Source organism: Rhinopithecus bieti, unplaced genomic scaffold, assembly GCF_001698545.2.
Source record: "Rhinopithecus bieti isolate Rb0 unplaced genomic scaffold, ASM169854v2 scaffold_1673, whole genome shotgun sequence".
Lineage (NCBI taxonomy): Eukaryota > Metazoa > Chordata > Mammalia > Primates > Cercopithecidae > Rhinopithecus > Rhinopithecus bieti.
The window spans coordinates 633,008-652,940 of record NW_016804690.1 but is presented as its reverse complement, the minus strand read 5'-3'; the positions used below and the strand labels follow the sequence as shown (position 1 = coordinate 652,940).

The 19,933-nt window shown below is 41.4% G+C and overlaps 1 long non-coding RNA gene and 2 pseudogenes across 1 annotated transcript; 1 reads left to right on the top strand and 2 right to left on the bottom strand.

Moving 5' to 3' along the window:
- The first annotated feature begins 872 nt into the window (after nucleotides 1-872).
- On the top strand, nucleotides 873-1,558 carry LOC108528246 (uncharacterized). The gene is made up of 2 exons (XR_001885079.1): nucleotides 873-927; nucleotides 1,252-1,558. It is a non-coding gene; the product is annotated as an uncharacterized LOC108528246 (long non-coding RNA).
- A 13-nt stretch (nucleotides 1,559-1,571) lies between these two features.
- Nucleotides 1,572-4,336, bottom strand: LOC108528215 (actin, alpha skeletal muscle-like; annotated as a pseudogene).
- A 727-nt stretch (nucleotides 4,337-5,063) lies between these two features.
- On the bottom strand, nucleotides 5,064-5,866 carry LOC108528214 (protein MIS12 homolog; annotated as a pseudogene).
- Between the last annotated feature and the right edge of the window lie 14,067 nt (nucleotides 5,867-19,933).

Sequence of the window (19,933 nt, the reverse complement as noted above, 5' to 3'; positions counted from 1 at the left end):
TATGTACAAGCCTTTCTATGAACACATGTTTTCACTTTGTCTTTTTTTTTTTTTTGAGACAGGGTCTCACTCTGGCACCCATGCTGGAGTGCAGTGGCATGATCTCAGCTCATTGCAACCTCCACCTCCTGGGTTCAAGCGATTCTCCCACCTCAGCTTCCCCAGTAGCTGGGACTATAGGCACCCACCACCACGCCCAGCTAATTTTTGTATTTTTTGGTAGAGTCAGGGGTTTCACCACGTTAGCCAGGCTGGTTTCAAACTCCTGACCTCAGGAGTTTGATCCACCCACCTTGGCCTCCCAAAGTGCTGGGAGCCACTGCATCCGACCTGTTTTCACTTTTCTTTGATATATATCTAGTAATAGAATTGGTGAGTGTATGTTTACCTTTATTTTAAAAATTGGCAGACTTTTCCAAGACAGTTGTACTGTTTCACATTCCCACCAGCAATGTACAAAAGAGTACCGGTGTGCCACATATTTGAGAACACTTGATATTGTCTGATAACTTGTGATAAGCATCTTTTCATATGCTTATTGGCCATCTGTATTTTTTTGTGAAGTATCTGTCCAAATTTAAGCCCATCTTTAATTGAATTATTTATTATTGAGTTGTAAGAATTTTTTATAGATTCTGGGAAAATGTCCTTTAACAAACATGTGTATTGAGAACATTTTCTCCCAAAGGTGCATTGCTTTCATTTTCTTTTTTTAATTAATTAATTTATTTTTTAATTTTTTAAATTTTACTTTCAGTTTTTGGATACATGTGCAGAACATGCAGGTTTGTTAACATAGGTATACATGTGCCATGGTGGTTTGCTGCACCAATCAACCCGTCATCTAAGTTTTGTTTTTTCGTTTTTTGTTTTTTGTTTTTTTTAAGGTGTGCACTTTTATTCAACTGGTCTCAAGTCAGTGTACAAGTAAGCCCCGGCTGCCTCCACCCACTCCCAGGGAGACCAAAAGCCTTCATACATCTCAAGTGGGGGGACAAAAAAGGGGGGCCACAAAGACTGATCATTCAAAATAAAACAAAATAAAAAAGCGTTAAGGCAAAGATTTAAAAAATTTTGCATTACATAATTTACATCAGAGCAATTCTGTCACCTCCCCTGTGTGGACATGGGAGAGGACTGGGCCATTCTCCTTAGAGAGAAGTGGGGTGGCTTTTAGGAGGGCAAGGAACTTCCTGTAACAATGCATCTCACAATATTTGGAATGACTATTTAAAANAAGTCAGTGTACAGGTAAGCCCTGGCTGCCTCCACCCACTCCCAGGGAGACCAAAAGCCTTCAGACATCTCAAGTTGGGGGACAAAAAAGGGGGGCACGAAGGCTCATCATTCAAAATAAAACAAAATAAAAAAGTATTAAGGCGAAGATTAAAAAAATTTTGCATTACATAATTTACACGAAAGCAATGCTATCACCTCCCCTGTGTGGACTCGGGAGAGGACTGGGCCATTCTCCTTAGAGAGAAGTGGGGTGGCTTTTAGGAGGGCGAGGGACTTCCTGTAACAATGCATCTCATGTTTGGAATGACTATTAAAAAAAGAACAATATATAATCAAAGTCCTCGGCCACATTGTAGAACTTTGGGGATGCTTGCTCCAACCGACTGCTGTCACCTTCACCATTCCAGTTTTAAATCCTGAGTCAAGCCAAAAAAAAAAAAAAAAAAAAAAAACCAACAAAAAAAAAAAAAACAAATAAAGCCATGCCAATTTCATATTGTTTTCTGTGCAAGTTAGGTTTTGTCAAGAAAGGGTGTAATGTAGCTAAGTCACAGTCCGCATAGGAGCATTTGCAGTGGGAGATGGAAGGGCCAGACTCGTCATACTCCTGCTTGCTGATCCATATCTGCTGGAAGGTGGACAGAGAGGCCAGGATAGAGGTGCTGATCCACACGGAGTACTTGCGCTCAGGAGGAGCTATGATCTTGATCTTCATCGTGCTGGGCGCCAGGGCTAAGTGATCTCCTTCTGCATCCTGTCCGCGATGGCCAGGGTACATGGTGGTGCCGCCAGACAGCACTGTGTTGATGTACAGGTCTTTGCAGATGTCCACATCACACTTCATGATGGAGTTGAAGGTAGTTTCACGGATGCCACAGGATTCCATGCCCAGGAAGGAAGGCTGGAAGAGCGCCTCGGGACAGTGGAACCGCTCATTGCCGTTGGTGATGACCTATCAGGCAGCTCGTAGCTTCCAGCTTTTGCCCACTCAGTATAATATTGGCTATGGGTTTGTAACAAATAGCTCTTATTATTTTGAGATATGTTCCATCAATATGTAGTTTATTGAGAGTTTTTTGCATGAAGTCATGTTGAATTTTATCGAAGGCCTTTTCTGCATCTATCGACATAATCGTGTGGTTTTTGTCATTGATTCTGCTTATGTGATTGATTCCGTTTATTGATTTGCATATGTTGAACCAGCCTTGCATCCTGGGGATGAAGCTGACTTGATCGTGGTGGATAAGCTTTGAATGTGCTGCTGGATTTGATTTGCTAGTATTTTATTGAGGATTTTTGCATTGATGTTCATCAGGGATATTGGCCTGAAATGTTGTTTTCGTGTGTGTGTGCGTGTGTCTCAGGTTTTGGTATCAGGATGATGTTGGCCTCATAAAGTGAGTTAGGAAGGAGTCCTTTTTCTATTGGTTGGAATAGTTTCCAAAGGAATGGTACCAGCTCTTCTTTGTACCTCTGGTAGAATTCAGCTATGAATCCTTCTGGTCCTGGGCTTTTTTTGTTTTGGTAGGCTATTAATTACTTTCTCAATTTCAGAACTTGTTATTGGTCTATTCAGGGATTCAACTTCTTCCTGGTTTAGTCTTGGGAGGGTATATGTGTCCAGCAATTTATCCATTTCTTCTAGATTTTCTAGTTTATTTGCATAGAGGTGTTTATAGTATTCTCTGATGGAGGTTTGTATTTCTGTGGGATCAGTGGTGATATGTCCTTTATCATTTTTTATTGTGTCTATTTGATTCTTCTGTCTTTTCTTCTTCAGTAGTGTAGCTAGTGGTCTATCTATTTTGTTAATTGTTTCAAAAAACCAGCTCCTGGATTCATTGATTTTTTTGAAGGGTTTTTCGTGTCTCTATCTCCTTCAGTTCTGACCTGATCTTAGTTATTTCTTGTCTCCTGCTAACTTTTGAATTTGTTTGCTCTTGCTTCTCTAGTTTTTTGTTTTGTTTTGTTTTGTTTTTTGTTTGTTTGTTTTTGTTTTTTTAAGACAGAGTATCGCTCTGCCCCAGGCTGGAGTGCAATGGTGGGATCTCGGCTCACTGCAACCTCTGCTTCCCAGGTTCAAGCTATTCTCCTGCTCAGCCTCCCAAGTAGCTGGGACTACAGTCACCCGCCATCACATCCAACTAATTTTTGTATTTTTAGTACAGATGGGATTTCACCACGTTGGCCAGGCTGGCCTCGAACTCCTGACCTCGTGATACACCCGCCTCAGCCTCCCAAAGTGCTGGGATTACAAGTGTGAGCCACAGTACCTGGTTGCTTCTCTAGTGCTTCTAATTGTGATGTTAGGGTGTCAATTTCAGATCTTTCCAGTTTCCCGATGTGGACATTTAGTGCTGTAAATTTCCCTCTAAACTCTGCTTTAACTGTGTCCCAGATATTCTGGTACATTGTCTCTTTGTTCTCATCGGTCTCAAAGAACTTCTTTATTTCTTCCTTAATTTCGTTGTTTAACCAGAAGCCATTCAGGAGCAGGCTGTTCAATTTCCATGTAGTTGTGCGGTTTTGAGTAAGTTTCTTTTTTTTTTTTTCCTTTTAAAACATATTTATTTAATGTACAGAATTGGAAAAAGGACTTCTTGATAATAAACATATTTCATGTAAACACAAGCTTTCAGTATCTATGAATATTTCATTGCAAATACACCCTAAGTTACTTCTTCTCTACATAAAGGAGAAACTCCAAGTTCTGCTCTTTAGGAAGACATGGAGGGCAAGCAACACCTTAGGAGCAGCCATTGCTATTTCTCCCCTTTCCTTGGGCGACCTAACATTTTACAGGGACTAATGACATAAAGAAATATTAGATTCCATTGAGTTTAAACACAAATTTCCCACTGAGGGAATTAAATGTTTGATGCTTGTGAGTGTGAATAAATAATTAAATATTAGTGTATAAGGGCAGATTCTGAAACCAACTGAAGTATGAAAATAAATTGGCATAGATACTAATCAGTCAGTAAAATTAAATTTCACTACTGAGTATCTAACATGCTCCTTCTCTATTCCAGTGGGTTCTTTTTTTGTCTAAGGTCTTCTCCGGCCGGACATCTAAAGACAGTAAATTGCTTAACATCACCAGGTTTTGTCAGATTTATTTTGGAAATAACCAACTTCTTTTTATTAATATACCCAAGGTTGTCTTTTTTTGCACCACGTTCTTCACCACATATTGACTCCCTGATGTAAGAAATTTACAGGGTGAGATCAGGTACTCTATGTTGGCTGTCCCCGCAGTGTAATGACTGGTTAATAAAGAAGTCCACTCAGTCCTGGCAATATAGTGAGGACCTCGTTTCTGCAAAAAACTTAGCAAAGCATGGTGAACACACACCTGTGGTCCCTAGCTACTTGGGAGGCTGAGGGCCAGGAGAATCACTTGAGCCCGGGCACAGAGGCTGCAGGAGCCAATGACTGTGCACTGAATCTCTACTCTAAACCTGGTACACGGAAGGGGACCTTGCCTCAAAAATAAATAATCTAAGAGCCACCCATTTTATCCTTTTCTCATCTGATCTCATCCCAAAGAGTAAGTCAAAATCATCAAGGTCACAAAGGACTTTATGACCTAAGGTGTAAATCTGCAGAATAATCTTTAACTGGCCCCACGGCTCCCCTCTTCGTTTGATCCCTTCCCACCTCATTAGAAGACTCTAAAGGAACAGATGCTGCAGCCTAAGTTAAAGTAGCCACACATACCCAGGAAAGTGACCAAAAAGAAGAAGACACAGAATATCAAGAAAGAGTTGACAAGCAAATCTAATAAAGTATGGTTGGTTTTGAATAGTCACTGGTATAAATTTTTATGATTCTGACTTTTTGCAGCTCCTCCTTTTGACTACTGAGCAATAAGATATTTTCAGGTCGTTTCGATTCCTTTTTCCACCACTTGTCTCTAATGTTTCTGTAGTGTTTCTGGAGTTCTGAACCACGGACACTAAACTCCTCCCTGAAAATCACTATGTCCCATGATCCCTGCCAACATTTTGAAGCTCATCAAAGGAAGTCAACCTCTGTTTGAGTTTGGCCTGAACAATTTTTTGCTCTTCTAATTCTGCAAGAAGAGCCTGCTTAGTACATAATTCAGTCTTGTACTTCTCCTGTAACTGTTCAATTTCTTTCTGGAGTTGCTGAAAATCTTCCTCACTATAAGGTGTCTCCTTACATTTATCTTCAGGAAGCAAGATGTTTGAGGGAATACATAAAATCAGGTGCAAAACAGTTGCTCCATTTTGCTAAAAGGTTATCAAAATGTCCTTTCATGAAGCAAAGAAACTTCTCTGTGCATTTGCGAATCTGCACTGGGCTAATGTCACAGTGTGGGATGCCATCCAGCTTCTTCAGAATAACCTGTTCAATGGCCTGCATCACTTCAAATAGGTAGTCTTGAAATGTAGTGTAGATTCGAAGCATGCACGTTTGTGGCATGAAGCCAAAGAACTGGGCCTCATAGGTCATTGGATTCACAGACATCTTGGCTTATTTTGCTATGTTATTTTCAGGTGTGAAAAACCGGAGCGACCATGAGGGTCACGAATTCGAGCACACACAGGCTTCCCGCCACCTCCTTTAAACTGCCGCTGGCTTGCCAGGGACAGACGGCGCAGTTGGCTCCCCAAAATTCCAACTGATAACGCGCCTCGGCGAGCGAAAGTCTTGAGTAAGATTCTTAATCCTAAGTTCAAATTTGATTGCACTATGGTCTGACAGACTGTTATGATTTCCATTCTTTTGCATTTGCTGAGGAGTCCTTTACTTCCAAGTATGCGGCCAGTTTAAGAATAAGTGCCACGTGGCACTAAGAAGAATGTATATTCTCTTGACTTAGGGTGGAGAGTTCTGTAGATATCTATTAGGTCCGCAGCAGAGTTCAAGTCCTGAATATCCTTGTTAATTTTCTGTCTCATTGATCTGTCTAATATTGACAGTGGGGTGTTAAAGTCCCCCACTATTATTGTCTAGGAGCCTAAGTATCTTTGTAGGTCTCTAAGGACTTGCTTTATGAATCTGGGTGTTCCTGTATTGGATGCATATATATTTAGCATAGTTAGCTCTTCTTGCTGCATTAATCCCGTTACCATTATGTGATGCCCTTCTTTGTCTTTTTTGATCTTTGTTGGTTTAAAGTCTGTTTTACCAGAGACTAGGATTGCAACCTACTTGCAAGCAAAAAAAAAAAAAAAAAAATTGCTTTTTTTTGCTTTCCATTTGCTTGGTAAATATTCCTTCATCCATTTATTTTGAGCCTATGTGTGTCTTTGAACATAAGATGGGTCTCTTCAATATAGCACACTGATGGGTCTTGACTTTTTATGCAATTTGCCAGTCTGTGTCTTTTAATTGGGGCATTTAGCACATTTACATTTAAGATCAATATTGTTATGTGTGAATTTGATGCTGTCATCATGATGCTAGCTGGTTATTTTGCACATTAGTATATGCAGTTCCTTCATAGTGTCAATAGTCTTATATTTCCGTGTGTTTTTGCAGTGGCTGTTACCGGTTTTTCCTTTCCATATTCAGTGCTTCCTTCAGGAGTTCTTGTAAGTCAGGCCTGGTGGTGACAAAATCCCTCAGCATTTCCTTGTCTGGAAAGGGTTTTATTTCTCCTTTGCTTTTGAAGCTTAGTTTGGCTGGATATGAAATTCTGGGTTGAAAAATTCTTTTCTTTAAGAATGTTGAATATTGGCCCCCACTCTCTTCTGGCTTGTAGGGTTTCTGCAGAGAGATCCACTGTTAGTCTGATGGGCTTCCCTTTGTAGGTGACCTGGCCTTTCTCTCTGGCTGTCCTTAACATTTTTTCCTTCATTTCAACCTTGGAGAATCTGATGATTATGTGCCTTGGGGTTGATCTTCTCGAGGAGTACTTTAGTGGTGTTCTCTGTGTTTCCTGAATTTGAATGTTGGCCTGTCTTTCTAGGTTAGGGACGTTCTCCTGGATAATATCATGAAATGTGTTTTCCAAGTTGATTCCATTCTCCCTGTCACTTTCAGGTACACCAATCAATTGTAGGTTTGGTCTTTTCACATAGTCCCATATTTCTTGAAGCTTTGTTCATTCTTTTTCATTCTTTTTTCTCTAATCTTGTCTTCATGCCTTTTTTCACCAAGGTGATCTTCAATCTCTGATATCCTTTCTTCTGCTTGATTGATTCAGCTATTGATACTTGTGTATGCTTCCTGAAGTTCTCATGTTGTGTTTTGCTTTTTGTTTTTGTTTGTTTGTTTGTTTTTTAGCTTCATCAGGTCATTTATGTTCTTCTCTAAACTGGTTATTCTAGTTAGCAGTTCCTGTAACCTTTTATCAAGGTTCTTAGCTTCCTTGCATTGGGTTAGAACATGCTCTTTTAGCTCAGAGGAGTTTGTTATTACCCACCTTCTGAAGCCTGCCTCTGTCAGTTTGTCAATCTTATTCTCCATCCAGTTTTATGCCCTTACTGGAGAGGCATTCTGGTTTTTGGAATTTTCAGCATTTTGCACTGATTTTGCTCATCTTCATGGATTTATCTACCTTTGATCTTTGAGGCTGATGACCTTTGGATGGGATTTTGTGTGGGGTCCTTTTGTTGATGTTGTTGTTGCTTTCTGTTTGTTAGCTTTTCTTCTAACAGTCAGGCCCCTCTTCTGCAGGTCTGCTGCAGTTTGCTGGAGGTCCACTCCAGACCCTGTTTGCCTGGATATCACCAGTGAAGGCTGCAGAACATCAAAGATTGCAGCCTGCTCCTTCCTCTGGAAGCTTCATCCCAGAGGGACACCAGCCTGATGCCAGCCAGAGCTCTCCTGTATGAGGTGTCTGTTGACCCCTGTTGGAGGTTTAATGTGTAGCTTCAGCACATCTTTAACTCTCTAGTCAGCATTGGGGTCAGTTACCCACCTGAGGAGTCAGTCTGTCCCTTAGCAGAGCTGGTGTGCTGTGCTGGGAGAATCCTCCTTGTCAGGATCAGCTGCTGTCTTCAGAGCCAGCAGGCAGGAAAGATTAAGTCCGCTAAAGCTGTGCCCACAGCAGACCCTCCCACCAGGTGCTCTGTCCCAGGGAGATGAGCGTTTCATCTGTAAGCCCCTGACTAGGGCTGCTGCATTTCCTTCAGAGATGCCCTGACCAGTGAGGAGAAATCTAGATAAGCACTCTGGCCACAGTCGCTTTGCAGCACTGTGGCGAATTCCGCCCAGTCCACACCTCTCCGTCTCCTTAGCACTGTCAGGGAAGAACCGCCTACTAAAGCCTCGGTAATCGCAGATGCCCCTCCTCCCACCAAGCTCAATCGTCCTAGGTCGACCAGACTGCTGTGCTGGCAGCAAGAATTTCAAGTCAGTGGTTCTTAGCTTGCTGGGCTCCGTGGGAGTGGAACCTGCTGAGTGAAACCACTTGGCTCCCTGGCTTCAGCTCCCTTTCCAGGGGAGTGAACGGTTCTGTCTTGCTGGGGTTCCAGGTGCCACTAGGGTACGAACAAACTCCTGCAGCTAGCTGGGTGCCTGCCCAAACAGCCACATAGTTTTGTGCTTGAAACTCAGGGCCCTGGTGGTGTAGGCTCACCAGGAAATCTCCTGATCTGCTGATTGCAAAATCCATGAGAAAAGTGGAGTACCCGGGCGTGTAGCACAATACCTCACGGCTTCCCTTGAGAGGTCCCCCGGCTCCTCGCACTTCTTGGGTAAAGCAATGCCCCACCCTGCTTCTGCTCGCTCTCCATGGGTTGCACCCACTGACTAAACAGTCCCAGTGAGATGAACTGGGTACCTTAGTTGGAAATGCAGAAATCAACCCCTTCTGCATTGGTCTCACTGGGAGCTGCAGACAGGAGCTGTTTCTGTTCAACCTTCTTGGCCCCTCCCCTTCATTTTCTTAACAGTGTCATTCAAAGAGGAGACATTCTAATTTTGATGAAGTTAAATTTACCATTTTTTTCTTTTTTGTGCTGTGCTTTTTGCATCCTAAGAAATCTTGCTTAACCCAAGGTTTCATTTTCTCCCATGTTTGCTTCTAGCACTTTTATATTATAATTTTAGGTCCATGATTCATTTTTAGTTATTTTTTGTACATGTTTGATATGGTTGACTGTGTCCCCACCCAAATCTCATCTTGAATTATAGTTCCTGTAATCCCCACGTGTCACCGAAGGGACGAGGTGGAGATAACTGAATCACGGGGGCAGGTTTTTCCCATGCTGTTCTCATGATAAGTCTCACGAGATCTGACGGTTTTATAAAGGGCAATTCCCACGCACATGCTCTCTTGCCTGTCGCCATGACTTTGCTCCTCATTCATCTTCAGCCATGATTGTGAGGCCTCCCCAGTCATGTGGAAATGTGAATCAATTAAACTTCTTTCCTTTATAAATTACCCAGTCTTGGGTATGTCTTTATTAGCAGTGTGAGAACAGACTAATACAGTGTTGTAAAGTAAGAGCCAAAGTTCTTTTTTTTCTATATGGAAATCAGTTTTCCCAGGACAATCTGTGGCATAAATGATCCTTTCCCTGTTTAATTATCTTGGCCCTTTTGTCAAAAACCAATTGACTGTATATATGCAGGTTTGTTCCTTGGCTCTCCATCCTGTCCCACTGATTTATATGTTGCACAGTATCCATGCCCCCTTTCCCCTACAAAGCATTCTCTCTTCTTCAGTGCCCTGTCCCATAGGTTTAAACCTTATCAGCAGCCCTAATCTCTAATCTCTGCCTCCTCAGGTCAGAGGAGTCCTCTCATGCTCTGTTTGGTCTCTACCTAGTGCTGTCATAGCCTAGGAATTTCTCCCAGATAGATAGCCAGGGCAAATGGGGCTCACCCCATGCATTTTCTTTTCCTCAAGGATCATAATCCTGGTCTGTCTTGTTGTTTAATGCCTGAAACAGTTGCTTCATATATTTCATCTAGTTTTATGTTTGTTCATGCAGGAAGGCTAGTCCAGTGCCAGTTATTGCATCTTGACCAGAATTAGAAGCTACAGCTTCGGCTCCTAACCATAAGTTGTAGTGCCTCCTAAAGCTGAATGAAACCTTGCAGGAACTCTGAGCAGCAGCAGCAGCAGCAGCAGCAGCAGCAGCAGCAGCAGCAGCAGTAAGAGCAGCAGCTACAGCTTGTGAGTTCCCTGGCAGAGGCTGAAGCTTGTCACTTTTGTTAGTATGCTCAACGCTGCAAAAGTTGAAGTGGGATAGGGTATGCATTAAAAATTCTCAAGAAGGATTTAATCATTTCTTAGAATTCCATGAGGACTGGGAGAGGTTTCTTTTGGTCAGCTTATCTGCTTCTTTATATGAATACAAATGCGTAGGTGTTTACTAAGTATCTGATTTCTTCCCCAAATTCAAGGCTACCAAAAGTTCTAGGTAACCATAAAAAGGGATACAAATCACAGCCCTTGTGATTTTGAGGTAGGGCCCAAATACATGACGCAGGTCTAAACATCCTAGCAAGGACATACATGGAACCAACAATAGTATCTTCTTGGGCTTCAGGTTAACTGACAGAACTCGTTGAACCAGATAACAGGCTGGCTACTCCCAGAAGGCAAGGTTGAGATTAACTGAGGCCTCATAGCTACAAGCTGGTACAGTCATTTCCGGTGAGTATGTATGTAGGTTTAGATATGACAATGTTGACTATAAAGATGAGCTGAAGCTGCACATTAAACCAGGGGATAAGTTAAGCCTACAAACCCAAAACAGATTGAACCTAAAAATGGTGAGCGGTTTTTGCAGATCTTGGTGGACAACGGTAAGGTAAGTGGTCACTTTCAGATAATGCCAGGAGCCTAAATCTTTTTTTTTTTTTTTTTTTTTGAGATGGAGTCTCGCTCTGTCGCCCAGGATGGAGTGCAGTGGTGCGATTTCGGCTCACTGCAAGCTCTACCTCCCGGGTTCACACTGTTCCCCTGCCTCAGCCTCCCAAGTAGCTGGGACTACCGGCACCCGTCACCACACCTGGCTAATTTTTTGTATTTTTTTTTTTTAATAGCGACGGGGTTTCATCATGTTAGCCAGGATGGTCTTGATCTCCTGACCTCGTGATCCACCTGCCTCGGCCTCCCAAAGTGCTGGGGTTACAGGCGCAAGCCACCATGCCCGGCCCTTTTTTTTTTTTTTAATTTATTTTATTTTAAGCTTGAGAATAAGTTTCCAAAACAAAGGTACAGGGCAATAAACAAAAGGATTTTTCAACAGACTAGAATAAAACCTCTACCAAGTATGTTAGTTCTTGGGCAGCAAGACCTTCAGGACAGCAACAGATTGGTCCATCAAGAGGGTATGGTGGTTCATGCCTATAATCCCAATACTTTGTCGGGGGCAAGGCAGGAGGATCGCTTGAGGCCAGGAGTCCAAGACCAGCCCAGGCAATATAGCAAGACTCCATCTCTACAAAAAAGTTTTAAAACTTAGCCAGGCATAGTGGTGCATGCCTGTTGTCTCAGCTGCTTGAGAGGCTGAGTCAAGAGGATCGCTCAAGTCCAGGAGTTCAAGGCTGCAGTAAGCTATAATCATTCCATTGCACTCCAGCCTGGGTGACAGAGAAAGACCCTGTCTCAAAAAGAGAGAGAGAGCGAGATATCAAAGACCTGCTGAGTCTCTGTTAACAAATGTTTCTTAGACACAAGCAGGGGAAAATTAGCTCCTTTAGGGACAACATAAGTCCACCTAGCTATGCCCCTGAAATAAAGCCCACTTGGTGTTCAAGAACCTCAGTCCCTGAAAAGAAATAGAGTGGTTAAAATTATGGGTGCAGTGTCAAACAGAACCCTACTGGAAGCCACCTCTGCCACTTAATAGCCATGTGGTATTGGACAATGTATTTAATCTCTGGAAGCCTCTATTTCCTCATCTGTAAAATAAGGAAAACACTTACTGTGAGAACTACAGGAGATGGTATATGTAAAATATTTAGCCAAGACCCTGGCCCATAGTAAGCATTCCATACGGGGTAGCTGCAACTATTTTTACACAGTATTAGAGTCAGACCCCTCCCCACTCAGGACTACTTGCTGTTGGTGTTGATTAGTAAAGCAAAGTCTTTGGGAAACTCTGAATCTCTCTATCCAGAATCCTCGTCTCCCTTGGCTCTGAAGCCCAGGTCTCCATGGTATTCTTTAGATTCTGCATTCCCCAAGCAAAGTAGCTGTCCAGTCTTATCCCAAACAGTCTGCTATGGTGTGAATGTTTCCCCAAAATTTATATGTTGAAATTTTTTTTTTTTTTTTTGGAGACGGAGTCTTGCTCTGTCGCCCGGGCTGGAGTGCAGTGGCCGGATCTCAGCTCATCGCAAGCTCCGCCTCCCGGGTTTATGCCATTCTCCTGCCTCAGCCTCCCAAGTAGCTGGGACTACAGGCGCCCACCTCGCCCGGCTAGTTTTTTTGTATTTTTTAGTAGAGACGGGGTTTCACCATGTTAGCCAGGATGGTCTCGATCTCCTGACCTCGTGATCCGCCCGTCTCGGCCTCCCAAAGTGCTGGGATTACAGGCTTGAGCCACCGCGCCCGGCCTATATGTTGAAATTTGATTGCCAATGTGATACGATTAAGTGAGGCCCTGGCTGGGTATGGTGGCTCACACCTGTAACTCCAGCACTTTAGGAGGCTGAGGTAGGCGGATCACCTGAGGTCAGGGGTTCAAGACCATTCTGGCCAACATGGTGAAACACCATCTCTACAAAAATACAAAAATTATCTGGGCATAAGGTGGGTGCCTGTAATCCCAGCTACTCAGGAGGCTGAGGCCAGAGAATTGCTTGAACCCGGGAGGCGGAGGTTGCAGTGAGCCAAGATGGCGCCATTGCACTCCAGCCTCAGCGACAAGAGCAAAACTCCATCTCAAAAAAAAGAAAAAAAGGAAGGAAGGAAGGAAGGAAGGAAGGAAGGAAGGAAGGAAGGAAGGAAGGAAGGAAAGAAGCGAGGCCTTTAAGAGGTGACTAAGTCATGAATGGTATCAGTGACCTTATGGAACGGATAGTAGGAACTAGCATTTGCCCCTTTTGCCCTTCTGCTTTCTACCATGTGAGGACACAGTGATTCTCCTCTCCAGAGGATACAGCAGCAACACGGCATCTTGGAAGCAGAGAGACTGGGTCCTCACCGGACAGTGAATCTGCCGGTGCCTTGATCTTGGACTTCCCAACTCCTAGAACTATGAGAAATAAATTTCCGTTGTTTATAAACTACTCAGTCTCAGTCACAGGTATTTTGTTATAGCAGCACAGACTAAGAATCTTTTTTTTTTCTTTATGAGATGGAGTCTCACTCTGTCGCCCAGGCTGGAGTGCCAAGGTACGAACTCAACTTACTACAACCTTTGCCTCCCAGGTTCAAGTGATTCTTGTGCCTCAGCCTTCCAAGTAACTGGGATTACAGGCACGCACAACCATGCCTAGCTAATTTTTGTACTTTTAGTAGAGATGGGGGGTTCATCATGTTGGCTAGGCTGGTTTCGAACTCCTGACCTCAGGTGATCCGCCTGCCTCAGCATCCCAAAGTGCTGGGATTACAGGTGTGAGCCACAGCTGCCAGCCAGAATTTTTAATTCAAGTCATTCCCTCACAGATCTATGCCTTCTCAAAACCCTACATGATTCTTTCTAAGCCTCAGTTTTTGTCTTTAAGTGGGAATAATAATGCCTGTTTTTCCTACTTCACAGGATTGCTATGGGGATCAGATATTATTATATAGGTGAAGTGAAACCTCACGGAGAAATGGGAGACTTAAGTCAAAATGATTGACTCAACTCAAAAAGCAACATCTGAAGAGATGCCAGTGCCTTGACCTTGGACTTCCCAGCCTCTAGAACTATGAGAAATACATTTCTGTTGTTTGTAAACTACTCAGTCTCAGTCTCAGCTATTTTGTTATAGCAGCACAGACTAAGAATATTTACCCCTTTTGAATCTGGGGAGATGCTGGTTCTTGAGTTGAGTCAACCATTTTGGAAAATAATAAAAGGGTGTCTTTCAGGAAAGAGCAAGCAAGTGAGCACAATTCAGGCCATCCACCACAGCAATGACAGAGGAAAAGAAAAAGCAACCTAGCTACCAACTACCAAAATGGTCCAAGACCAAGATAGGGTGCATAGCATGTGGTCAACTCTGTATCTAGAACCCAAGCAGTTAACTAGAAGGCTGGGAAATGAGATCATCCAGCTGCTCACTCCGTGTGCTTCAGAGAAGAGGTGCTTTCCACAACAGAAGGGCTGCAAAGAGGGCAGGCAGAATCTCTGGGTGTAGGTGTTCTAACTGCAAACGAAATGCCACCCAGATGCCTCAAGCAGCAGTGGCAGCATGATGTACTGAAATAATCTAGGGGCAACTAGGGCGCCCATGGAGTGGCTGCTAAGAAGCATGTCAGGATGTGTAGGAACTGGAGGTTTGTAAGACAGCCCCAGGGAATAGCAGACTTATTATTTCATCTCAGGTATTACATATGCAAAATATGCATTTTTTGCATATGCTGCATATGCAGGTTTGTTTTGCATGTGATACATATGCAGATATGTTTTTGCATATGCAAACACGGCAAAATGTATGCATTTATACATATAGTTGCAATAAGGTTATGAAAAATTGAATTAATAATTAAGTTATAACAATAAAACATTTGCAAAATAAACTTTCAATGGATTAAAAAATGACGTTTTATATAATTGTGAATTCTATAAAGGCATTACTTTTTACATTTTAACATCATTGTTTTGTAAGTCTGAATAAGGTTTTTGCCAATGACAAAGTATACATGGTTACTCAGCTTTCCCAGTGAGCCTGTTTCTATCATTATCATGTGCACAAAAATTGTCACCATATGCAACTTGGAGGTGAAATTATTTACTCCTCTTCTGAGTGTCTCATTTTTGTTTTTCTAAGTCAGAAAGATCTTTTCATGAGAATTGTTTCAAAAAAAAAGATCATATGAGGCTGGGTGTGGTAGCTCAAGCCTGTAATCCCAGCACTTTGGGAGGCCACAGTGGGTGTATCGCTTGAGCCCAGGAGTTTGAGACCAGCCTGGGTAACATGGTAAAACCTCGTCTCTATGAAAAAAAACAAAAATTAGCCAGGCATGGTGGCGGGTGCCTGTAGTCCCAGGTACTCAGGGGGCTGAAGTGGGAGGATCACTTGAGCCTGGGATGTCAAGGCTGCAGTGGGCTGAGATGGCACCATTACACTTCTGCCTGAGACTCTCTCAAAAATAAATAAATAAATAAATAACGATTATATGCTTAACCAATAGGAGTAAGTAATTGAATAGTTAATGATATTATGAGATTATTGTAAACATAAGAGTAATAATAATATTGTGGTTATTTTTTAAGTTCTCTTCTAGTTATACATACAGAACTATATATGGGTAAAATTATATGAGATCTGGGATTTGCTTCAAAATAATAAAGGATGGAAGAAGTAGATGAGGGTGTAAATGAAATGAGATTGGTCTGGAGTTGATAATTGTTGAAGATGAGAAATGGGCATAAAGGGGTTCATTGTATTATTATATTTTTGTATAGTGTTTACATTTTTTCATAAAGTGATTTTTAAAAGTAAGGACATGTCTTCAAATATTTAAGGAGCCACAGCATAGAAAAGGCTTAGATTCAATGAGTAGAAATCTCAGGAGGAAGTTTGGTTGAATTAACCAAGAAGGAAATGTTGTGCCTTGAGAGGCCATCACTAGGAAGTGATGATGACTTAATGGTTCTAGGCAATAATCTAGGCAATTGATGGCAGCTAACATCACAGATAGGTAACTAGACTTCATATGCCTCTTGACAGAAGTATACAACACTGTCTATGAAGTGCAATTTTAAAAATAGATTCATTGTAAAAAAAAATAGCTTTATTGAGTACATTAGTTTGTTGCTGTAACATATGTCCATAAACTTAATGGCTTCAGACAACACAAACTTATTATTTTGCAGTTTTGTGGTTCAGAAGTCCAGTATGGGTTTCACTAGACTAAAATTAAGGTGTCAGCATGCTATACCCTTTTCTGGAAGTTCTAGAGGAGAATCCATTTCCTTGCTGCTGGCAGAATTCAATTCCTGTAGATGCAGAGCCAACATCCCCATTTTCTTGCTGACTGTAACATGGGGGCTGTTCCCAGCTTCCAAAAGTTGTTGTTTTCCTTCACACACGGCCTCTACCTTCAAAGTCAACTCAAATCCCTCTCCGGTGGCATCCTTATGGTCAACTTTTCTGCCTCCTCTTCCACTTTTAAGGGCACTTGTGATTACATTGGGCCCACCCAGATAATCCAGGATAATCTCTCTATTTTAAGGTTAGCTGATTAACAAACTTAATTCCATCTGTAACCTGAATTCCTTTTTTGCCATAGAGGGAATATATTCATTTGCAGGTTCTGGGGATTAAAACTTGAACATCTTTTAGGGCCATTATTCTACCAGCCACATTGAGGTATGATTGACACATAAAAAATTGCAATATTCAAAGTGACGACTTAGATACATGCATAAGCCTGTGAAAAGATGTCACAACAATCAAGATAATGAATATATCCATCACACCCCGAAGTTTCCTGGTGCCCGTTTGTCTTAGTTTATTCAGGCTGCTATAATAAAATACCTTAGATGGGATGAATTATAAACAATAGAAATTTATTACTTACAGTTCCAGAGGCTGGGAAGTCCAAAATCAAGACACCAGCAGATTTGGCATCTAGTGGGGACTCTCTGCTTCATTGATGGCACCTTTTTGCTGTGTCCTCACATGGCAGAAGGAGTGAACAAGCTCTCTTGGGCCTCTTTTATAAGGGCACTAATCCCTTCATGAGGACAGAGCCCTCATTACCTAATCCCTTCCCAAAGACCTCACCTCTTCATATTATTGCATTGGGGATTACGTTTCAACCTAACATTCAGCACCCTTTGAAATCCCTACCTCTTTTTTCCTTCCTCCCCGACTCCATCCCCAGGTAGCCACCATCTGATTTCTCTCATTATAGATTACCTTGCATATTCTAGAATTTTATGTAAGTATAATCATACAGTATATACTTAGGGGAGCTGGCTTTTTTCACTTAACATAATTATTGAGATTTATCTATGTTTTTATGTATCTCAATATTTCATTTCTTCTTTGTTGTTATCACGATTGTTAAGTAGTATTTCATGGTCTGAATGTACCAAAATTTGTTTGTCCATTAATCTCTTGATGAACCTTTGAGTTGTTCTCAGGTTTGAGCTATTTCAAATAAAGCTGTTAGGCCAGGCGCAGTGGCTCACACCTATAATCTCAGCACTTTGGGAGTCTGAGGCAAGCAGATCACTTGAGGTCAGGAGTTCAAGACCTGCCTGCCCAACGTGGTGAAACCCCATCTCTACTAAAAATACAAAAAGCAGCCAGGTGTGGTAGCACACACCTGTAATCCCAGCTACTTGGGAGGCTGAGGTGGGAGGATCGCTTGAACCCAGGAGGTGGAGGTTCCAGTGAGCCAAGATCATACCATTGCACTCCAGCCTAGGTAACAAGAGTGAAACTCTGTCTCAAAAAAACAAAAACAGAAATAAAAAAACATGAATAAAGCTGTTATGAACACGTTAGTGTATAGGTCTGCCTAGACACAACATGTTCTCATTTCTTTTGGGTAGATGGCTAGGATTGGTCATATAGTAGCTATATATTTAACTTTTTAAAAAGCTTTCAAGCTATTTTCCAAAGTATTTGCACCATCTTATGTTCCATCAGGAGTGTATGAGAATTCCAGTTACTCCACATTCTTGCCAACACTTGGTATGGTCAGTCTTTTTTCATTATAGCCATTCTACTTAGATTACTAATTAGACAGTGATGTTTCATTGTGCTGTTAATTTGTATTTAACATAAAAATTTAAATACATTAATGCAAGTAATTTTCATGGTTAATTTCATAATTATTAATGTAATCATATTAGTTGATTTTTATTAATGAATTAGTTTAAATAATTAAAATTAAATCATTTAGTAATGACTAATAATGAGGATCTTTTCAGGTATTTATTTGCCACCTAGATATCTTCTTTGGTGAAATGTATCTGTTCATATCTTTTATGCATTTTTAAAGTTGGGTTGTTTGTTTCTGTATTATTGACTTTTGGGAGTTATTTATGTATTCTGGATACAAACCCTTGCCAAAAGCAATCAAACCTGAAGGATTAAGCCTCTTATCTAACTACTGGCTTACAGGAAATACAGGGGACCAAACAACAGGTTAGATCAGCGGTCCCCAACCTTTGTGGCATGAGGGACCAGTTTTATGTAAGACAATTTTTCCATGGACACAGGTGGGGAGGAGGGATGGTTTCAGGATGAAACTGTTCCACCTCAGATCATCAAGCATTAGATTCTCATACAGAGCATGCAATCTAGATCCCTCACTTGTGCAGTTCACCACAGGGTTCATGCTCCTGTAAGAATCCAATGCTGCCACTGATCTGACAGGAGGCAGAGCTCAGGCAGTCATGTTCACTTGCCCGCCACTCACCTCCTGCTGTGCAGCCCCGTTCCTAATAGGCCACGGACCCATGTGTTAGATGACACCCAGGAGACACAATTAGAAAAATCCAAAGAGAAACTCTGTAGGTTACATGGTCCCATTTCTTCAAAAGCACCTTGCAAAGCAAAGAGGGAGTGAGAGACGGGCATAGGAAGAGCACACAGATGGAGAGACTGTGTCTGCACTTTATTTGAATCCTAATTTAAATATTAAACTATGGAGAGAGGGAGAGAGAAGGGAATTGAATTGGGGAAGTGTAAACACTGACTGGATATTTGATGATAGTAAGGAATTATTGTTTGTTGTCACTGCAAGAATAATGTGGAATTTCTTCAAAATAATTAATAGCCAGTGGGAGCAAGTAGAAGTAATGATACAGATGAAATGATGTCCACGTGCTAGTAGTTGAAGCTGTGATGGATACATGAAAGATCACGATGCATTCACTTTTGAATATATTTGAATTTTATGTTATTAAAAAATTTTTAAACAAATAAAAAAAAAGTAATTCTTTCATTTCACTCCAGTAGACTAGCATAGACAAGCTGAAAATCAATGAGCCAATGAGAATCCAAGAAAGTCATATAAAAATAGCAAAATAAACTCAAAGAAAGCAGAAGGAAGGAAATAATAAAAAAAAAAACAATACAAATTGTAAACAAATACACAAAACAGAAGAACAACAGAATCAAAATTGGCCCCTTTGGAAACCCCAATCAAATGATGAAACTCTGATGATAATGATCAAGAATTTTTTTTAAAAAAGTTCAAATAATCAACATTGTAAATGAAAAGGGAAGCATCTTAATAGAAACTGAAGACATGAAAAATATTTTAAAAGGACTCTTTGAACAAGTTTAAGCCAATGAATTTTCAAATTTAGGTGAACTTGGCTAATTCCTAGTGAAGTACAGTTTACCAAGCTAATTGATGAATAATTAGAAAACCAATAGGGTTCTAAGATGTACAACATCCCTACTAAGAAAAGTATAAGCCATTATTGAGAAAAATTAAGAATGATGTAATAAATGAAAGGTTAAATTGTAACACTGAATATTTAAAATATAGTAATTGGCCGGGCGCGGTGGCTCAAGCCTGTAATCCCAGCACTTTGGGAGGCCGAGGCGGGCGGATCACAAGGTCAGGAGATCGAGACCATCCTGGCTAACACGGTGAAACCCCGTCTCTACTAAAAAATACAAAAAACTAGCCGGG